Below are 20,922 nucleotides of genomic sequence, written 5' to 3' on the forward strand. Positions count from 1 at the left end.
AGCTGCAAGGGTGTTGGCACAGCCTGAGCAGCAAATACAGTTACTCTCTCTGGGAAAAAATATTTGATTTTTTATAAAAATGTATTTATATTTATGTGCATATGTTTGTAGGTGTCAAATATTAATTTCCTTTATTCTGATTTTCTCACATTTACATCTGTCCCAGTGCCTTGTTCTGGGGCTGGGGCGGCTTTGCACAAGCCTTGCCTTTGAGATGCCACAGGGCAACATCATCCCGAGGAGAAACCGTGCTTCCAAAAGGTGCCACTGTCACTACTTCTTGTCACAGGGCCCTGGAACTGCTGTGATGTCACCTGCCTGCCAGCCAGTCACCTCTGTAAGGCTGTGGGCAGGTGTCCCAAGGTGCAGAGGGGTCAGCACTGGGCACACTGGGCTGAGCAGTCACACCACCTCACCAGGAATGCATCAGGAGCTTTTTGCAAGAACCTCATGCAGGTGGGAGCACAGCTGGCAGCACACCCTGAGCCAGGCAGGGATGTGAGGCTGTGAGCCCAGGGAGGTGCTGCCAGAGACGTGACATTGACCACCCCCGGCTGTCAGCCCCTATTATTTGTAATGCTGCTAACAACTCTCACCAGTCCTTTTGATCTGTGTATGAGATTCTATGTGTCTTTAACAGAGAAAGACCACCTTGCCTCCCTCAAAGCCCTACTGGAGGCCAGCAGGTTAGTCCATGCTATAAGCACGGATAAAAGGGGGGACAAGAAGAAAGAACAGGTCACGACGTGGCAGAGGTTGAGACGTTCAGCTTTAAACACTTTATGGGAAATTGTAAAACTTCTAAACATTTTAATAGATTAACTTCCCCTTTCAGTGGCATCAGTAAAACTGAATTATCGTCCTCACTTTTAACTGATGCCCAGACCCAAAACTCATCCATCAGGGATCATTTGGTGATAAAGCAATCAATCCTGCTGTGGTGCAGAGGGGACAAACTGTGCAAGATACCATCACCAAATATCCTTTCCACCCAAAGCATTCTGTGAGTCTTTGTCAATGAAAGTGCATTTGTCTAGCCTTATCTGCTGCAGTATACGTGGAATACAAAGGAAGAAAGTAAAACATGCATTTGATGTACATGTGCAGATGGCAGACGTATTACCAACCCGAGGAGGACTGCCTTTCTGCCCAGTACTGAGCACAGCACCTGATAACCAACCACTGTACCACTTCCTCAGGCACCAAATTAACAGATGAAAGCAAACACAACGCTGTCCTAAAAAGTGCTCCGACTTTTGAGTGAGTGGGGAGAGCAACCTTGGTGACTTCAGCCAGAAATCTCTAACGTGTTGGTCGTCTTTTCATCAGCACAGGGTGCAGAAGACACTTCCCCTTCACACGCGTGCTTTGACTCCTCACCATTCACAGTATTGTGTATTGATGCTTGTTTTTGTGGTATTTAAAGATTTCTGTATGTGTTGAAATTGCAGATCAGAAAAAAAAAGGAAAAAGGTTTGTAAAAATTTCTAATTATCATAATCAACAATTGGATTTTATTAAGGTGTGTACAATGTATACAACTGTGATTTGAAGAAATACGTGTATCATTAGAAGAATGCCCACTTCAGGTCAGAAAGTGCCCATTTCCACTGCAGAACAGATTTTTAGTGAATTGTGTTTGAACAATACAATAACTGATTCCCTAAAACAGAGGGGAACGTTTAATTTTCCTGCTAAATGCAATAACATTTCTATATGGTTTTGCTACAAGGTAAAAAAAAAATAGAATAAGTCTATTTCTCAGCCAAATATGGACTTCATTACGGCTGAACTCATTGCATGTTTTGTGAATGGTGATGTGGAGACTGGAGCCAAAGGAAACCTTTACCTACAGCCGCCTTAGGATTCCCATCAACAAACAGGCTTGGGCTAAATTAAGAGGCTCAGCGTAGCAGAGTTGTGGTTGCTCAACTCCAATTAAAAGTCTATTGAATTGGACACTTAATTCCCATTTGTGTCCATGAAAATCTCTCTTCTGTAACGTAGTGTGTTACAGTTCTGTGCTGAGGAGCGGCTGCACAGGAATGTATGGGGAGCACAGTGCATGTCATATTTTGAGGAATAAGGAAAATCATAGCTATTGTATCAACTGCATTGTACTTACAGCATTTAGCAAACAGCATCTCCATAGCAGAACACACGTAACTAGACAAAAACGAAGTAGGGCTGTGGATGTGACCCATCACCCAAGTAGCCGTATGATTTTATGACTAGAAAAAATGTTGTAGATTTTGTGCAAAAGCAGTGGAATGTCTGTCTCTAAGCAGCTCATCCCGGGCTGACAGTGCAACGCAGACCTGCTGGTGCCACATAACTGAATATATTTTTAAGGGAATTAACAGGGGCAGCAACTGCAGTGGGGCTCAGAAGTGATGACAATAGGAAATTCTTCAGGGAAGATGGTCTGACTCTGCAGAAAGTTACTGACATATGTAGGACAGTAGAAACAGCCCAAGAGAAAACACAAATCCTATCTGGAGATCACGTGGCGAAATGTATCAGAAGGAATTACAGGAGATGAAAATGCAAAGGTTAAGCACAGCACAGAATTGTCTGCCTCCTGCTGCAGAGAAAACTGACATAGCACGTGCACCTGGTCTGAAAGAAGCCAGCGGTGTCAGAACTGCAGGAGACATTGTAAGGATCCAAACCTGATATTGGTCTTAAATTCTTGTGAACTGAGGTGTGAGTCAGGCTGAAGTGAGCAGACCAAAACCCTCCTGGAGGACTGGGTTTGGAGGTGGACAGCAGGCACTCCCAGCACCACGTCATGTGAGCTGAAGGACTGCAAGAAACGTTCCTCAAGGTTTCGATTTCCCTGGCTGGTGTAGAGCAAGCTGCAGTCCGTGCACCCAGGGCAGATGACAGCAGTCCCAGCAGAAACATCATTTGCAGCCCCTGCTGGCCGCCGCACCGCTCTCATGGTCCTTCTCTCGTGTGCACCTTTGGTGTCGGCTGCCACGTCCTCCCAAGAGCTGCTGATAGGAAGCAATGCGCTGTGGCTGCGGCTCTTCCCTGTTCTCCCCATCCTCACTGTGCTCATGGGACGTTTCTAAAGATTATTTCTTCAGTGGTTTTGAGTGGTTTTACTGAACCTGCAGTCTTTAAAGAGACTGTCTGGGCTCTTAGAACAGAGCGGTAATTATAAGGAAAATGAATTGCATCCTTGAGGCGTGACCCTGTTGAGCACCATTTGGTCAGCAGCAGTTTCAGATGCTAACAGCATGAATAAGTCAGACCCGATGGCTGAAGGATTATTCCTCCAAGCTCCCATTGTGGTTCTGGCCCTGGCAGCCGATGGCTCATTCAGCAGAGGACACTGAGCACCTCTTCTCTGCAGAGCAGTACGAGGTGCAGTTCCTAACGTGACTAATGAGTCACTGACCGGTACGGACCTCTGCCAGTTTGTTAGCAATGGGAAGGAAGCTGGAGAGACAGAAGCTTACCCAGTGACATAGAATATGGCACAATGTATTCATTCTGCCATCAGCAAATGGAAAGGCACAGACCTATAAGCACACAAATGCAGCAAAGAGAAGCATGCTGAGATAAGGAAGATGATTTCTCCATGAAATCAGCCAAGCGCCTGATATCGTGGTGTTCCTTGGCTGTAGGTGCTCATCACCTGGGTGCAGCATGGATACCACCCACAGCATCACAGAAACAGTCTGGGGCCTTTGGAGCACAGGGCCTGGCCCCATTGTGCCACTTCATGACTGCACTTTCTCCAAAGTGAGACAGGAAGATGAGGAGAAGCCTCAGAGCCTCCAGGGAGCCTGCAGGAGCATCCTGTGGCCATAGGCTTGCTCCTGCCCTGCACCCTGCCAAGCACTCAGCTCATAGCCAGCCTGCTTCAGTTGTTGTCAGCAGTGTGCAAGCAGTACCTGTACGCACAGGCTGTCATCACATCTTATTCCAATAGATCTTTCTGCAGACATCTTGTTTCTCAAGTTCCCCTGGCCCCTGTACAGCTCTTCCTGAGATCGACTGTTCAACGTTTTTAACTGTATTAGAACTGACTTCTTGCCTCTGTGCATACAAACGATTGTAACTATCCCTGTTTATCACCAAGACAGACACATGCACTAATTAGATATTCCCTAATACATGCAACCAAATCCCAAATGTTTTGCAAGCCAGAGCCTCCATGGAGCTCCTCAGCATGGCGCTTCCCTGCAGGGAATGCTTCTGGAGCGCTGCATCCTGCTGCCAGGAAACCGTGATGCTGAGGGCATGAACAAATGAATGCTGGTCACGAAAAGCTCAAAGAAACACACTGGTGAGGTGTGATGATTTCTAAGTATGAAATCAAACTGTTGCTTGTCACAACTGAGAGGTGGAACCATGGGTGGGAGGCTGTGCACTGGTGTCCTCTACACCAACAACCGCTGTGCTGCGCTGGGCACAACGAGGCAGGAGAGCTCTGTGCACACTTCATTCCCATTTGTGTCTCTCTTGCAGCACAGCAGAGGTGGGGCTCTCTCTGGTTCCTTGGATGTGTGCAGGGACCCCCAAGAAATGGAAATGATTCGGGGGTACTGATCAACAACTATTAATGGATGTAAAGTGTGCAAATTTGCACAGCACTTCTGGGGCAGTTTCTGTACGTTATTACTCACACTCAGCTCTACACTTCCAAAAGCACTTTGTTTCTATTTAATTAAATGAGAGCCAACTTCTTCCAAGCGCTTCGTGCGTCCCACCCCCCTGTGATGGCACTGCAGAGCTCTGCTGGGAATCTGGCTCCAGGGCCAGCTGTGCTGAGCACTTGCGAAACAGAGCTCGTTGAGATGTGGCAGGCTGATTCTGAAATGATATCTGGAAATCTGCTTGCAACATTGGTAATAACTCTCCATTTGCATACACAAAAGCTGACTTTTGGCATGAATATAATTTTCTTATTCCTTCCCTTTGAAATTCTGATCCAGATTGTCTAGACAAGTCATAACTCTCATTTGTGCTTAATGTTTTTTAATTTATTGTTTTACTTTGCTTTCTGATTAATTTGGAAACATCTCTTTCTTAGTGAAGATCTAGTGATAGGAGGTTGGAGTTTTATAGGCTTCTCTCCTAATCCTGCTGCTCTGGTCCTGCATGTCCTTGAAGTTTGCTCTGAAGCTCAGCCCCATAAACCTAATCCTACCTACTGGCGTGCACTTTCAGACCCACAGTTCATCCAAACACAAACTAGTGTGCATCTGCTTTCTATTTCTCCTTATACTCTTCAATGGTAGCACTGCAAATGATGAAGGAGGTGAACCCCGCAGAGCTAAAAAACATTTAACCATGCTGTGTGTTTGCTGAGCAAAGATAGCATGGCAAGGCACCGAGACATCCAGCGGGGTCTGCCTCTCGCTTCCTCTCTCTCTTTCTTACTCAAAATACAGCTTTTACAAATATGACATCTTAAAATTAAAATGTTTGTTCTGAAAGTAATAGCCAAGATCATAGAATATTTATGTGATCATTAATATTTGAATTTTGAATAATGCATACTTATGTATTTCCGCAGAAGAATGCAGGGTGCGTCATGCACCGAAGTCACACTGTAACAGGAACAGAAGCAGCTGTGTTTGCACTGCCCGCTCACAGGTATGTAATATCAGATTCTGCTGTTAATTCTCTTTGTCTCCTGGAAATATCCGTGTCAGACTTTTATCGCTTGCACACATAGGAGGTCCACATTCATAACAGGCAATTTCAAATGCAAAGAAGTTCTGTGCACTTTGCTGTTAATTCTGTAGCATTGCCAGTGCTGCTTTTGTAATTTACTCGATTTCATTTGTCACTAATTGTGTCTGCTTCTTCCCAAAAGTTTTGTCTCTGGGAAATCTAAGCCACATCTTCCCTCTTCATCAGCAGTGGTACATCTGTGTGCAAGGACATACGGCTGCATATCAAATAGCACTGCCATGCTCTGCCATTCACCATCACTCTTCAGGATGCTGATGAATGTGCTGACAGACAAAGGCTAATTGGCAGACTGTACGGAGTCAGATTTTGATGACACAGTAGAAATAATAGGAGATGGAGCAGGTAACAAAGAAAGTTTAGAGGGAATAATAATAGAGAGATAGACAGAGAGCATTTCATGCAAAGAGAGCACACAGGCTGAAATACAGCAGGAGGGAACTGCAGGGCCCCAGAAATGCACCAAAAAAAAAAAAAAAAAGGAAGCAGGTAAAGGAGAGCTAACTCTGCATTTAGTGCTGCTACAGCAGAGAGAGGAAAATCCTCTGATATGAAGGTAGGTTTGAAGCTGAACTTTGAAAACTGTGATCTGGTTCACTGCAGTGTTTGGTTAGGATTCCTGAGCCAACAGCAAACCTGAACCCATCCTCCTGAATGCCCGAACTTGCTGTGCCTTTCATATTCCATCCTTTAGGATTGATAGGGAGTGGTTCCACCTGATTTTCACCTTGAGAGTTGGGTGCACACAGTTGTTATGAATGCAAGCACGGGGCATTCATTGGCAAGACAATAAATTCATTGGCAAGCACAGTGACAGTCGTGTTTCTTGTAAGGCCACTTGTGAGCGGGCCCTTCTGAGAGCATGGAGGCCGTGGGGATGCAGTCCCACCTGCACATGCTGAGGGCTGGAGCTGTCTGTTGGGGTTTCCTCTGGCACCAGCTCCAGGACGGGGGGCTGGAGCACAGCTGCCACACAAACACCTGGAGGAGGAATCTGATGTGAGCACCACCCAAGAAAGATGTTGCAAAGCAAAACAAAGCCACTAAGTTGTCCACAGATGGCTCTTTGCAGCTGACTGGTAGAGGATTTCCCATGTTTAACTCTAATTAAAAGAAGATTGGCAATCTCTAGTGCATTCTCCCATTAGAAGCCTTGTATATATTTCCAAAGCTGAATTTTGAGCCTTAGAAAGTGAGTCTGAAATATTGGTTGACATCAATCACTGCTTCTCCACTCCTCTAAAGCTGAGGACATGACCTGTTGTACGTGTAAGTGCCTACCAGCGGGAACACGGGAGGGTTTACCTGCTCGGTCAGATAATGGGTGTAGCTGGCTGAAGAAGAACATGTGCACTTCAATCAGCTGAGCCCGTAGCTGAAACCTTTCACCTCGGTTTTTAAAGGGAGCCAGAGTGCTTGGCTGCTCCTTCCCAGCATAATCCCACTGAGCCCAGCAGGCTGCGGCCAGACAGCGTGTCTGCACTGCTGACGGCGAGCTTCCATCAGGGATTTAGACATCTCCCCGATCTAAACTCTGCTTGTAAATAACTGCAGGTGAAATAGGCACCCATAATTATTGTTTTCCTCGCAAAAATGTTGGCATTTGATCCTTCCCTTTCCATTTTTTCCTTCACTGTAAAGCACAAACATGAAAAATAGACCATCACACCCCGCTCCGTGTGCAGAGACGTTTTACCCTTTAAGCCTCAAAAGGAATATCATGGCCAAGTAAATGACCTAATTACTGCGTGTGCTTCAGCGTGTCCCAGGTCAGTGTGCAGATATATGCATAAAGGCAATAGCAGCTTTGGGAAATAACCTTCTTGATTATAAAACAGCCATATACATGTTCTCCTGTGTGTAAATGTGTGCTGCTGACTGAAAGATAATCACACGGCCCTGCTGATGGGGTACTGCAACGGATGGGGAGTGTGTGTGTGTGTGAAGGAGTTTGGTAAGCTGTTTGTCTCCTAAATCACAGACAGCATCAAGTCAGTGCGAATTAGCCTCTTAAAATCTGACCTTCGTGTTGCCTATAATTGTCCTTAAGTTGGGCCATTTGTTGAAGAGCATAACGCTCTCCCATAAAGACAACCCGTGCACTTGCTTTTATTTTGCCAGTGCCCATAATCTGGGGAGTTACTGTTAGAACGGAGCATTTGCTGTTGGTGGAGGCAGCTGAGGAGTCGTGTCTTTTTCTCCTCTCTTGGCACATGAATCGGCGTTCTAAAAATTCACCGTAGTAATCACAAAATGCTGCTGCAAAGAATGACTTGATAAAACCTTTTGAGATTTCAGCCTACCTCGTCCCTTTGTTTCATAACTAGGAGGAGTATAATGAATGCAAAAACTCGGTGAATAGAGCTCAGCAGGGCCTACTTTTTTCTCATGACTCCTGTGATTATAATAATTTGATTTTATAGGTGTCTATCCTAAGACCCCAGCTAGGGAGCAATCTTTACTGAGTCATGAACTTTCACATCATTAAATCTCTCCACATTTATTTTAAACATATCAAAAGTGTCAAATAACTTTAGATGTACTAAATTTTATTTGCATTGGGTGAAATGAAGTTCAGCCACGTGGGAAAAGAAATGGAATCTTTTCCTGAGCGCTCAGAAGGCGGTTCTGCTCTCGGATCTGCGCCGTTCGCCCCATAGGGCGGCACAGCACGTCTCCCATAGAGGCCAGGACACATGTTTACAAGGACGGGAATCTGAGTAATTTCCCACCCGTCTGAAGGGAATATTAAGCCCTTCTGTCAGTGGGAGGCGTATTATTTATGTTCCTTTTTTTTTATTATTGTTGTTGTTGTTGATTCCAAAAAATATTTCTTTGTTGGTTCAACGCTGACTCCCGATAGAAAGTGATGAAATGCCCAATATGTTAAAAAACCTTATCACTAAATCAGAAGCAGAACTATAAATTTTGGCTTTTGAAACCGAACTGACTGTTGAGGATCATTTTGCTCCTGAAATATTACAGCAGTGATCAATTTGCTGTAAAATTAAGCAGTTTAGCTCTGCAATCTATAGATGGAAAACATGTTGTTCTTGAGCAAAGTTTATGCCCTGCCCAAGGGATAAATTAAACTTTATGGGTAAGACATGCATTATTATATGCTTATCTGTTTAACATATCATTCTTTTCCACATCAGTATTATAAATATTTTTAATCATGCATTTGATCTCTTGTGCATACAGTGACATGGTAATTCCCCCTTCCCCCCTCAAAAAATATGACCAAACAAAGTTAATTCATCACAGAACAGGGGAGAATATTCTAATCTTCCTGAGAAATATGCTGAAGATGGAGGCAGAGGCGCTTAAAATTGGGGCTACTTTGCAATCATTGAGTGGCATACAGCTTTCCTGAAGGAAAGGGTGTAGGTACATTACCCATCTTTAGTGTGGTTGTTATTACTGAGTATTTCTAAGTCTGTAATCAGAACCATGGGCTGTGACCTGAGGCAATTCACTCCAGAAGTTTGGGAAAGCAGTTGACTGTACGCCTTTAATAACCTTGTGACTGGTTTTGGACATTGCTGCTGGTTTCCTTTGAAAGGTATGGACTGGAATCAAAGCTCTCGAGCCAGGTGCCTTCCAACCAGCAGCCAGGATTCTCAGTCATCTTCATATTTATTTTTTTCTTCTTCTGTTAAAGGATAAAGCAGGCAGACTCAAAGCCCCATTACTAGTTAATTCATCTGGCCAGTTTGAATGGGAAGAGTAAGCAGCAAGGACATCTCAGTGTAGCTTTCTATCTGCTACCAGTTGCCCTCAGCATCTGTCACGACGCTACCATTGTGAATGCTCCATGTCATGTTGTTCTGCGTGGAATCTCCCCCGTATGAGTTCTGAGCTGAGTCACATGAGATTCAACTAATTTCATCTGGAACTGTAGACTCCTTCACCGAGATTTGAAAATCTCAAGCATGGGTCCTTGTAGTGTTACCTTCATGGCTGACTGCCCTTCTCTGCCCTGACCACCGCTGCTTTCCTTTCAGTCGCACATATCATCAGTTTTCTACCTTTTGGTGCATGCATACCACTGACATTGTTTCCAGTTCTCTCAGTCTGCTCTTGTTTCTTACGTTTTATTTTCTGTAGCATATGCTGCCATGTTTTTTTCTTATCCAACATGAGTGCCTTAAACACATACATCTTAGCCCGTAGATTAAGTCCATTTATAATTTGTTCCCATGCAAATAAATGTTTTTCCATTTAAGGCAAATATCTGAATTTTAAAAAAGGGACGAAAAAGATGAGGGTTGGGGAGGGTGGGAAATGCACCTTCCTTCAGGGTGAGATCCATCCCATTGTGGAGGAGGTGGGTGATGCGCTGCAGGGGACAGGTTGCCTCATCAGGAAGATGAGCGTGGTGGGGATGAGCTGCTGTCCTCACTGCGGGGCAGTGGGGATTCATCAGTCGATGTTTTGCAGTCCTTGGAAGTTGTGAAGAGCCATGCAAGTGCTGAATGTCGCTCTTGTTTCTTCCAACTGCTTCACGCTCAGAAGAGGCACTATGAGGAGCATTGCAAACATGTCCCTTCTTATCGGCGTCCTCAGCCACCGTGGGGGATTTCGGCACTGTTTGTACTTCTCAGAGCACTGCTGAGATGGAATCGCCGTGGCTGTACAGATGGGCCGCCTGGTAAACTTTAATCCCATTTGTATAAAATCCCTTCTTAAATACAGCTCTCCAGGGCAGGCGCTGTCTGTGTGATCTGTGTTCGTAAAGCTCAGCAGCATCCTGATCTGTGCCTCGGCGTCCTGGATGCTGGCATACAAAAATGAAGCAACAATATATAAAAATGTTACCCACCGAGCAGGAGCTGAATGGGGGAAAAGAGGAAAATCCTGAAGATAATGAAGCGAAAGTAAATTCTGCGCTCCAAGATACCAGAAGCGATCTTTGTGAGAGATGTAGAGGGGATGCACAGTTATGTTGTGAGAACAGGTTTTATTTGTGCACCAAGAGGAATCGTTTGGGTTTACACTCTGTAGTACAACCACAGTGAGGAGAGGTGAACAAAAACTATTTGACAACTGAGCAGACAATAAAGCAGCGTTCTCTGGAGAAGCCTTCTGGTGGCAAATACATGGGGTAAATGTTACAACAGAACCGATGTGATTTGTCCTTTGTAAAATCCTCCCTACGTGACCCTCCTGCTCCGCTCCCTCCTGGTACTGTGTCACTGCCTAAAGCCTGGGTTACTGCAGCAGGATGTTAACACAGACCTCATTCCATGCGTTGACTTCCATGATAATTTGTTGCAACCCTCTCTGGGAACTGGACTGACTTCCCAAAGGGACACAGAAATCCTTCGTGCTCCTCCCTGCCTCTCGGGGTGGAATGAGACAGAGGAGGTGGTTCCGGGACTCAATATCTCACACAGCTCAACTACACTTGATTATTATTTGCTTCTCGCAACCTGAAAAGAAACCTACTACCAGATTTGTCTGTCTCAACCCCGCTGGAGCTGAATACTTTCATACATATGTATGGATAGCTTAAGTTTTTATGAGCATAATTTGGGCTTTTCAAAATAGTGACACAATAACAAAGCAAAATTGAGACACGCATGTAATTTGAATACTGATTTGGTTTTATCTCTTCCTGGTGCTGGCACTTTTGATGCTGCTCTTTTCCATTCCATCTCCTTTCTCTTCTGATTTCCCAATGAATGGAATTAGCTGTGGGTGCACTCGCTGCTTCCACCAGCCAAGTCTGAAACCTGAGGAAATCTGTATCTGTGACCTCCCAAAGAGTTTTGGGCAGTTACTCATTTGCTGTTAACTGAGTTTTCTATTGACTTCTTAAAGATGTGTTCCCCATCCCCTTCTCCAGTGGGGAAATGAGCAGTCAGACAGCTCTCACGGTGCTTCTTGGCATTTCCAGTAACATCAGCCCTGATTTTTATTTGCAGCCACGCAGCATTGCAAGGCTGTCATTGCAAAGGATGCCTTCTGCCTGCATCTCAGGGCAGATGCCCTCAGTGTTGTATGCAGACTCGGGGCAATGTTCCCCTTAGAGTGAACAGAAGGCACTCCACCAACCACTTACTGGTTCACAACATTCAAGTCCACGTCTGCCTCTGATGCTGGGTTTTGCTGTTACTAAAGAGTCCTCTACTGTGGGAATTAGGTCCCAGGAAGCTCTGCCATATCTCCTCGCTCTTTGTTGAGGCATAGGAATAGCAGGCAAAACCCCAGTCTCACCCCGTCTGCATGAAAGCCCAGAGGCACCTCACATGCAGCTGCAGCCAGATTGGAACAGTTTAATGCTGTGGAGAATTTGGTCCTAAAAATTATTCACAGAAAGTACTCAGTGAATAATTTCAAAGAGAAAATTAAAAAGTGCTCAAGGGCAATCTATGAAGAACAGAAAAAGGGGGTTAAATTCACCTAATAAATTATTTGCAGATTGAATAATTCATGGAAAATACAAGCGACATATAGAAGGGTTTGATTCAGAATGTCAGCCTACTCTGCAAAGTGCAGCTACCTCAGAACCTGCCTTTCTGAGGCACCATGCTGGTGTGTTACTGCAGCTGGGTTCCCGTCTGGAGTCAGATGAGCAGCTCCAGCTTTGTACCCAACACCCAGCAGCACTTGGTGATGGGGAGATCTGCAAGGAAGACTTGTAAGAAGTTCATTCCACCCCTATCTATTGTGCAGTTCTTGCTCTGGGCAGAAACTGGCATCCAGCTTTCTTCACAGCCATGTTCCCAACATGGCAGACATTTCCCCATGTTTAAACTTTCAGAATTTGAGCGGAGCTTCACTCACTTGTTTGAAGTTAAACAGATACGTAGACTGTGTGCAAGACTTCGTGTGTATCATTTGCTGATTGCCTTATCATTTGACAAATTGCTATGTCCTGGACCTGCAGACTTAAAACCACTCTTATATAAATGTAAATGAACATCTAAAACCTTCTTGAAAGCTGTTAAACACTTGGCTTTGTCTTGTGGCAAAGAGTTGTGCTCAGCACAAGCACGGCGCTTTGAACGTTGGATAACATTCTCAAAATGTTTATGAAAGCAGGTGAAAGCATGAGCACATGCACTGGAAAGCCCAGCATTTTCATACACAAAGAAGGCAACCAAAGAAGCATATGAGAATTTGTAAACAGAGATTTTAAAAGAAATTTAATAATAGACTTCTTAAACTCCCAAATCGCTGTCAGAGCATGTATATGCTCAAAAACCTATAAAAATATTTTAAAACAATGTATTTTCCTTTTGCTTGGCTGCCAAGATCTCCATTAGGAGGTTTGTGTTTCCTTCCAGCATTAAAGAATATCTCTAACATCTGCAGCAATGAGTGGTGAGGAGTGTCAGTTCTGCTTTGGAAACGAGCAGCGCCATTTGGAAGGGGAAGATGTGAATGATGACTGCACCTCCTGAGAACAGCCTGCTGTGCAAGGAGGTGTGCAGGGCCTCTCGCAGGGCTTCGCCTTCTGAGTTTGTTCTGTGCACGTCTGAGGAATGCAGTCGGGTACGCAGGGCTTGGTCAGTGGGAAAAGCAGTGCCCGGAGGTGCAGGAGGAGGAATGCTACGTCTGCTGGGGGCTGGGGAGGGTCGCCTTCTCTGTTGCTCTCTGTGTGACGTCGGCCCCTCTGCACTTCATTTCTACGCCAGTAAATAAAAGCAGTGCCATTTTCTGATGCCTTAATAGCTGTCGGTATACAGGTGGGTGCAGTGCAATTGCCAAGTGCTCAGGCACCACGATAAGGGAGGTACCTCCAACTGTAATCCAATGAGCAGCATTTTCTCATTGTAAATACCTTTCAAAAGAAAGTCCCCGTGTCTGATTTCTGGCTGAGAAATGTCATCTGATCTGCAGAACTGACAGAGCCAGAGCAATTCACCAACGCGTCCCAGCAAAGTGACCTCGCCCTCTGCATTTGAAGAAGGAAACACAAACAGTTCCCACCAGGTGTTCAGAACTGTGCAAACAGTGCCCAGCTTTCTGAGCCAAGTGTGATCCTTCCTAACGCTGCGCCATCCCTTTTTAGCATGACAGCTCTCACCAATATTCCAGGCTTTCCCAAATATTAAGTGGAAAATTCCCTTGAATTCTGCAGGAAATGAAGCAGCCAGGGGATCCTGCCCTTCCTTAAGGAGCCACGTAAACAGGCATGAGTGGCACTCAAGCTTAAAGACAACCAAAAGGGGAAAAAAAAAGATGAAGTTTCCAAACCCTTTGGGTGCACCTCAACCTCACAACCCGCTGCCCAGCTGAGCATCCCAAGAAATTCCTGTTGGTGCCAGCAGGTGGGAAGCAGTTGGCACACAGCAGCAGAGGAGTCACACGTATCGCCCACAGAGACACGGCTCCTCCAGGGGCTGTGCCTGCAGGTCTGTGGTTGGGCTCCTGACGTTTGTGTGGCAGAGACAGAGGCTGAAATCCACAGTGGCTGAAAGGAAAGATAATGCACTGCTCCTCCACCTGAACTGCAACGGGAAGGGGAAAATATCAGTGTCAGTCTTGCTACTCGAGCCTGAATCTATGTTATATTTTGCTTAGCTTCTTCAGCTTGTTTGTAATTTTATCTGTAATAAACATCTGGTTTTATATTTATTATCTGCATATAGACTGACTCAAAAATGTTAATTCATCCTTTTTTGTGTGTGTGTTAAAGATACACCCTCAGTGTTATTTTAACATAGGGCTTTTTTGTAAAGTAATGATATTTAATTTGCATTAGCACAAGTGACATACAATAGATCATGCTATTATCATGATTGATATCAGATGAACGGGCATAAATTCAACATTATGAATTGAGCCTATAAATGAAACTATTATTTTACAGGAATTACTGTAGTAGAAAGGCTAAGGACCCTCAAGTCAACCTTAGTCAAACCCACTCTTTAGACTTTTATATTTTATGCCTGCAATAAATGCTTTCGTGAAAGCCCATAACCGGCAAAAAAAGTCATTGGAAGTCTATTAATTATAATAATACTATCCAAAAAGCTGCGAGGGCTTATTTTTGTGACATCACTCTTTGATTTCTTACTGCCTTAAATTATCCCTTTGTTGGCTGGGTGAGGGTAACAGTCATACTTTTGTCATTAAATATAAGGAGTTTTAAAGCCTGATCCACCTTAGCTCTAATTGATATTGCTTTCATTTGGCAGATAGTGACCTGATTTATAATTTAAATATGCATCATTATATGCACCTCTTCTGTATAATGAAAAAGCAAAGTTACTCTCATCTTTTCCTGCAATGTTAACATCAAGGAAAAGTATCTTTCTTTTTTCCCTTTTATACTCAGCGCCTAATTGAAAACTGTTCATTGAATTTCAACATGATAGAAAAGTCTTTTTATCTCTCAATTTGTCCATTAGCTATTATAATTGAAGTATCTGCTACACGGCTGAATTGATATTGTTCTTGTTTAAATTCTGGGTTTCTCTAAATCTTCTATGAGGCATCAACTAAAAAAATATGGGTTAGGAGACATCAGCTAACAGTGCTGCCGAAATGGGACGTTAGACGAGCTCTCCACATGTGTAAAGCTACAGAAAGTAGGAAGTCATCTCATTTTACTGGGGAACGTGTTGCATAATAATCTTAACAGCAGGACCATAAGGTTTGCTAATTGCCACATCTGTTTAACAGCTGTCAGATGTTTGCCATATGCTGCCATCAATATTACAGCAGAGTACATTACGGGGAGTTTTATTGTGTTCGACTGTTATTTATTTGTCACAGACATTACTGCAGCCAGTGACGTCTATTTATGTTAGATCACTAATTATATTTTAAAAGCTGCATGTAAAATCCCTGTTTTTCAGCTTCTTTAGACCCTATTTCTGATGATGTAATTAATAACTTTTTCCTTACAGATCTCTGAACTCACTTATAAATTTCTCTCTTCGTCTGGTAAATAATTCTTCAATAGAATAACTTATTTATGCTATTTTCAAAGGGTATTTCTATACCCAAGTTACGTTTTACTTGTGTTGTTTGTAAGAACTCAGAAATAACTTTCTTTTTCAAAGAGCCCACTTCATCCCTGCTTTTTTTCACCGGTACACAGGTGGTGGCTGAAAGATAATTCAGTGCTTACAGCAAGGATGCTGGATACGTTCATTCCAGGCCCCAACCTGCCCTGTACCCACCACGTGACCTTGATTCCTGATAGGACCTCAGTTCTCATTTGCCAATCTGTAAGCTAACAGCTACTGTACAGCTGTAACTACAGAGCTGTAACTACAGAGCTGTAACTACAGAGCTCACTCATTGAACGTCTGTAGGAAGTGGAGGTGATGCAGCAGTGTCACCATTAAGGCACAGAAATAGGGCTCATCCTTGCTGGTCTTTTAAACATTCTTTCATGCTCTCTTTAAATGACCTTTCAATTGGTCTCTGCATTACTTTTCTGTTACATGGAGCTGCTGCAGCAGTGAAATAGGAAGCAGAGATTGACAAAGTGCAGAGTAGGCAAAATATGCGTGATGTGATTTAATATGAGTTGATAGGTGTCACTGATCTCTATTATAAATAGACTGTGTGAATTCCATATGATGTATTATTTATCTATTGTAGATGCCTTTTTGTTTCATTAATAAAGCTGGAAATCAGACATATACGTTTCCAATGATGAGGTTTTGGCAATACAAGGCATCGCGGTATTTGTCTGCAATTGCTCAATTATTTTGATGATTTTCTTCTTCTCTCTCTATAAATGATTAATGCTTGAGACGTTTGCTCAAGATTCTTATGATTTTAGCTCATTTGTCCAGCTGAAGTCTTTTTTCCCTCTCTGATGAAAGGAGATTATTGCAATGTAAGGACTTACACTTTGACCCGAGCTGCAGCTCCTTTGCAGTGCCGTGCTGAAGCACACAGCTTGGGTGCTCTGACTGAGGTTTGTGAGGGTTGTGAGGTCTGGTAACTCCAGCAAAACTCACATCAGCAATGTGTGTTCAGTTTAAATCCGCTTCAAAGCAGAAACTCATTCGCTCTTGTTCTTCCTGCAGTTAAAAATGTCCCCCAGGTGCTTGGGAAAGTTAAAAGCATACACGGGTAGGAAAGACTTCGCATTTCAAAATCCTGAAGCGAGCAGTAAGAAGCAGCCAGCAGTGCCTCCTGCCTACTCTTTCTGAAGATGCTCAAACCAAGATATCCTTGAGGATGTTAAAGTTTAAACAAAAGACAGAACTGGGGGTGGTGCCGGGCGCAGGTCAGCAGCCCCGGGCCCTGGAGGGCCGATGGCAGCGGCACTGCAGCACTGCCTGCAGCACGAGGTGCTGTGCTGTGCTCCCATGAGATCTGCCTTCCCAGAACGCCTCCATCGGTAACTGAAATTTGTCTGCCTTCTGCATTTGATCTCCTTATTTTCTTCTCATATGCCTTTTTAATGCTGTTTGTAGCCATTTCAATTATGTGATTTCCTTATCTGTATACCATTGAGAATACTGTACAAGACTTTATAAACAGCTACTAAGTCTATCTGCCTGTCATTTGGTTTTCATTACGCGAGATAACAATCCTTCTCATATCTTATAAGAAGATATAATGTGATTGTTTCCAAAAGGAGAGGGGGAAAAAAGTCTAGTCTGCATTATACTTAGCCTGGTAGTATTTGTAATGGTGGTGGTGTCAGCACAATCTCCAACATTTTTTCCTTGCTGTGGTCCAGGAAGAATTATCTCTCTAGTTTTTTGTGTTTGCTGCTATCTGCTCTTTTTCTCCATTTTAGACATGGTGAATTTCTTATCTGGAGCGTGGTTACGTGGCCACGGATTTGCCTATATTCAGTGTGATCATTCCTAACTGTTTCATGGGGCTGATGCACTGAAGGGAAGGATGAGAGGCAATTGTCAACAGCTCACTGTATTAAATATGGATAGATATTATTCATGTAATTTGACAGTTCTTGACTTTCAGCTGTATAATGACAGTGAAACGGTAGGAATTTCAGCAGCCGAACTTCTGTCTTACTTCAAGATAAGCTTATCAACTGTAGCCTGAATCCATTCAACTCATAAGCAGATCAAAACTCATGTCATGCTGAACTGTGGCACTGATTCCTGCTTCCTACTATTGCTTTACTTGTCCATATGGTCTTAGTTGTTTGCCATCTTACAGTTACACTGAGAGGCTTTTGGGGGGCTGACTGTCTCATGCATTTGTTCAGCACTTTGTACAGTGAAGCCATGGATCTTGTTCGATGCCACCAATTGCTCATGTAACATAAATACTGTGTAATGAAGTGATAATAGATGATGGTCAGCCCTTGGGCTTTCTTCTCTCTTCATCAGTTACACACTTGAATTACAAAGAGTTGCTTTGTTTGGTTTCCCATTTAACATGAAACACCCTGGAGTTTATCTTATGCTATTCGTCCCAGAACTTCAGTGGGATCCCTGCAAATATGCAGGAATTGTGCACTTCTTTCACCATTTGTGCACTCCCACTGCTGCAGCATGGCGTGGCAGCTGCAGACTAAACAGCATCATTAGGTTAAGGATTGATCAAGAGGCTGTGGAATTTCCATGCTCCGTTACGTGCCTTCCAGATTACAGCACTGTTTCCAAACTGGTGGGATTCAGCGGGGGGGAAGGGGGGAGGAATGGTGCATTGTAGAACTTTTGGCAGCCAAATGTTCAACTTCAAAATAAAAAAAAATTAAAAATAATAGTGCTTTAAAAAACCCTAGAATTGCAAACACAAATGTGAAATCTCTCTCCTGTCATCTCCACCTTCATTTTCTTCTCTGCCAGCTCACTGCAGTTTTATCTCATGGGCTGTGAACTCCTCCAGGCTAGGCCTGTCTTTCTGTTTCTGTCTGTGAAATGAAGAGCATAAGAGCATATAAGAACGTACAGATGTGGTTGCTGGCTCGGGCCGTGGGCTGGTGTCCTATCTGCCATCAGCCCTCGTCCGCCTGCTGGTTTTTCCATCGTCCAACCTCCTGCTGGAAATACGGCACGCTGATGGGAGCCCAGTGCTACAGACTTCACCAGAATATTTTCCAAACAATTATGTTTATTAATTCATCATTGATGTGTTTTCCTTCTCCGAATTTTTCTGCTCTCTTCTCGAGTACACTTCTGAGCAGTGGTAAACAAAAAATGATCACTATCAGAATAAGTGATGATACACAAGTTTTGCAGTTTCTTAACAGTAAGAAATGCTCAGCTGCTTGACTTTTTCTATAATATGTGAGAAGAAATACGACTTCAGGTTTCACTATTAAATGCATGCCTCAGTGGCTCAGTTTATGCATTCATAATTATATTTACAATTAGAAATAATGTAATCAGGAATAGATTTTTTTTTACTGGCTGACTGCACAAAATGAGTTGGGGAGAAAATGTAGTTTTAAGCCACGCTTTCTTCCCCACAGTTTAGGATCATTTAAGCTTCATCTCAGTCATACATAAGGAAATTATAGGTTAATGAGGTCTGTATACAGCTGTATTAGATCTTAAGATTGCCAGGTCCATCACTGGGTTCCCTTCTGCACAGCAGATCCCCAAGTACTGAGGATGCAATGGCAGAAGGACACAAAAGCACTTCAGAGATTTTGCTGTCACAGCGTGCAATGGTTTCCTGTAAGTATTTTAATTCTTTTATAATGGAAAAGAGCAGCTTTAAATGGAGAAGCAGATGAGGAGAGAGTGTGAGGCATCTCACAACGGAGGATTCAGGTGCCCTGCTAGGCAGGGTTAATGGGTGCTGTCCTGCAGCCAGTCTGCTCCTGGGAATCCCTGAAATGTCAAAGTGGTGCAAAACAAGATTGTGAACCGAGTCCTGCTTGTTTTAAATGGAGGCTGCAGGGCAGCACTGAGCTCAAATGCAGACTATTGAGACACGGGATGACATTTATGATTATTTTCCTCTCTTGAAAATTAATCAGAAAGTTATTTCTGTGAAAATTTGATTCTGAATTGAAAAATTCTAATCTGTTAACTTGTTTTATTTTTTCCTTGATCATCATTTCCCATCACTGGAAAACAATGGAGAATGCCCTTGTTTACTGATAGTTTCTATAGCATTTTCCTTCAGTCTTTGGCCAAAATATGCAATGAAATGCATGTTCACATGTTTTGCACAGTGATTTTTGTCAGAAAAGCCATTTCCCGTCAAAAAGATGATTTCAAGGGATGTTTTCACTTGCCAGATTGAGAAGCACATTAATACTGGGCTGCAATCAGGAGGGCACACTCATACAGTGGGCTTCCACACTTCTCATGATACTTTTCAACAGGACTGTCACTGGCAGCACGAGGTGCAGCAATGTCAGTTTTAATTAAAACCTTTCCTTTTACCTGCTGCACAGAACAGCTGCAGCATAAACTGAGAAGCAAAGGCACCACAAGATGTACAAGTCAGGTTTTGTTGAACATAAACAGGAGGCATTATTAACGTGAACTCTACACGGAGCCCATTAGCCCAACAAATTCCGCTTCTCCCTAAGATGCTCCACACAAACTTTTGCTGTTTTCCAAGAATTGGTTGCCAAAAAAATATGCAGTGGAGTCTAAAGCACAACTTGGGTAAAAGTGAGCGCTGGGTGGGGGGGCCAACACAAGTACCTGTGCTTTACACTGAGCCCTGCACTGATTGCCAGCTTGAGCGTGGAGAGAAGGGACGGGTGAGCAGCAGTGAGCAGTGCAGGAGATGTTGCCTCCTTCCCTTCACTGCAGTGGGGCTGGAAGCCTGGGGTAAGGCCCCATCTCCCTAAGGACCCACTATTAATTGCTAGAGGAAATCAGCAGCTGCTGCGTCTGTTAGTCCTCATCTTCTCAGGGTGAGCTCTGGGCGTGAGCAAAAATGCACTTCACCAGCTGTGAGTGGAAAGGACAGCGTGTGCCAAGGAGCCTGGCCTCTCTGCAGCCTCTGTGGTCCATAACAGTGATGTCTGGGTGCTTCTGAACCCCTTCCCTCCAAAAGAACCAAGTCTGTCCGCGCAAACATGGAGTGAAACACAGCAGGGAGCACGGACAATGTCTGCCTGTTGTAAGCTGGTGCAGGTGGAAATACCCTGGGGAGTGGTGTCAAGGACCTGAAAGTGACAGCATCTTCAGGCAGCTGGATCTGGGATCTGAAGGAGGACATTTCCCTACCGCCTCAACCTGCTGCAGTCTGCTCTTCCTTGGTTTCCCATTTTGTGCAAAAGGAAGGTAAGCAATGTCATCTCTGAGGAGGGGGAGATCATTCATTCAATAATGACGATCA

The 20,922-nt window shown here is 43.9% G+C and overlaps 1 long non-coding RNA gene across 2 annotated transcripts in view; it reads left to right on the forward strand.

Annotated features, from left to right (window-relative positions):
• LOC149915648 (uncharacterized) overlaps nucleotides 1-17,163 on the forward strand; it is a 220,976-nt gene extending 203,813 nt beyond the window's left edge. For both annotated transcript variants that reach the window (XR_016471971.1, XR_016471972.1), the window contains exons 5-6: nucleotides 5,534-5,613; nucleotides 16,716-17,163. This is a non-coding gene — a long non-coding RNA (uncharacterized LOC149915648). The remainder of the gene's footprint in view (nucleotides 1-5,533; nucleotides 5,614-16,715) is intronic.
• The last annotated feature ends 3,759 nt before the right edge of the window (nucleotides 17,164-20,922 follow it).

Source organism: Phasianus colchicus, chromosome 17 (assembly GCF_987193195.1).
Source record: "Phasianus colchicus chromosome 17, bPhaCol1.hap1.1, whole genome shotgun sequence".
NCBI classification, from domain to species: Eukaryota; Metazoa; Chordata; class Aves; order Galliformes; family Phasianidae; genus Phasianus; species Phasianus colchicus.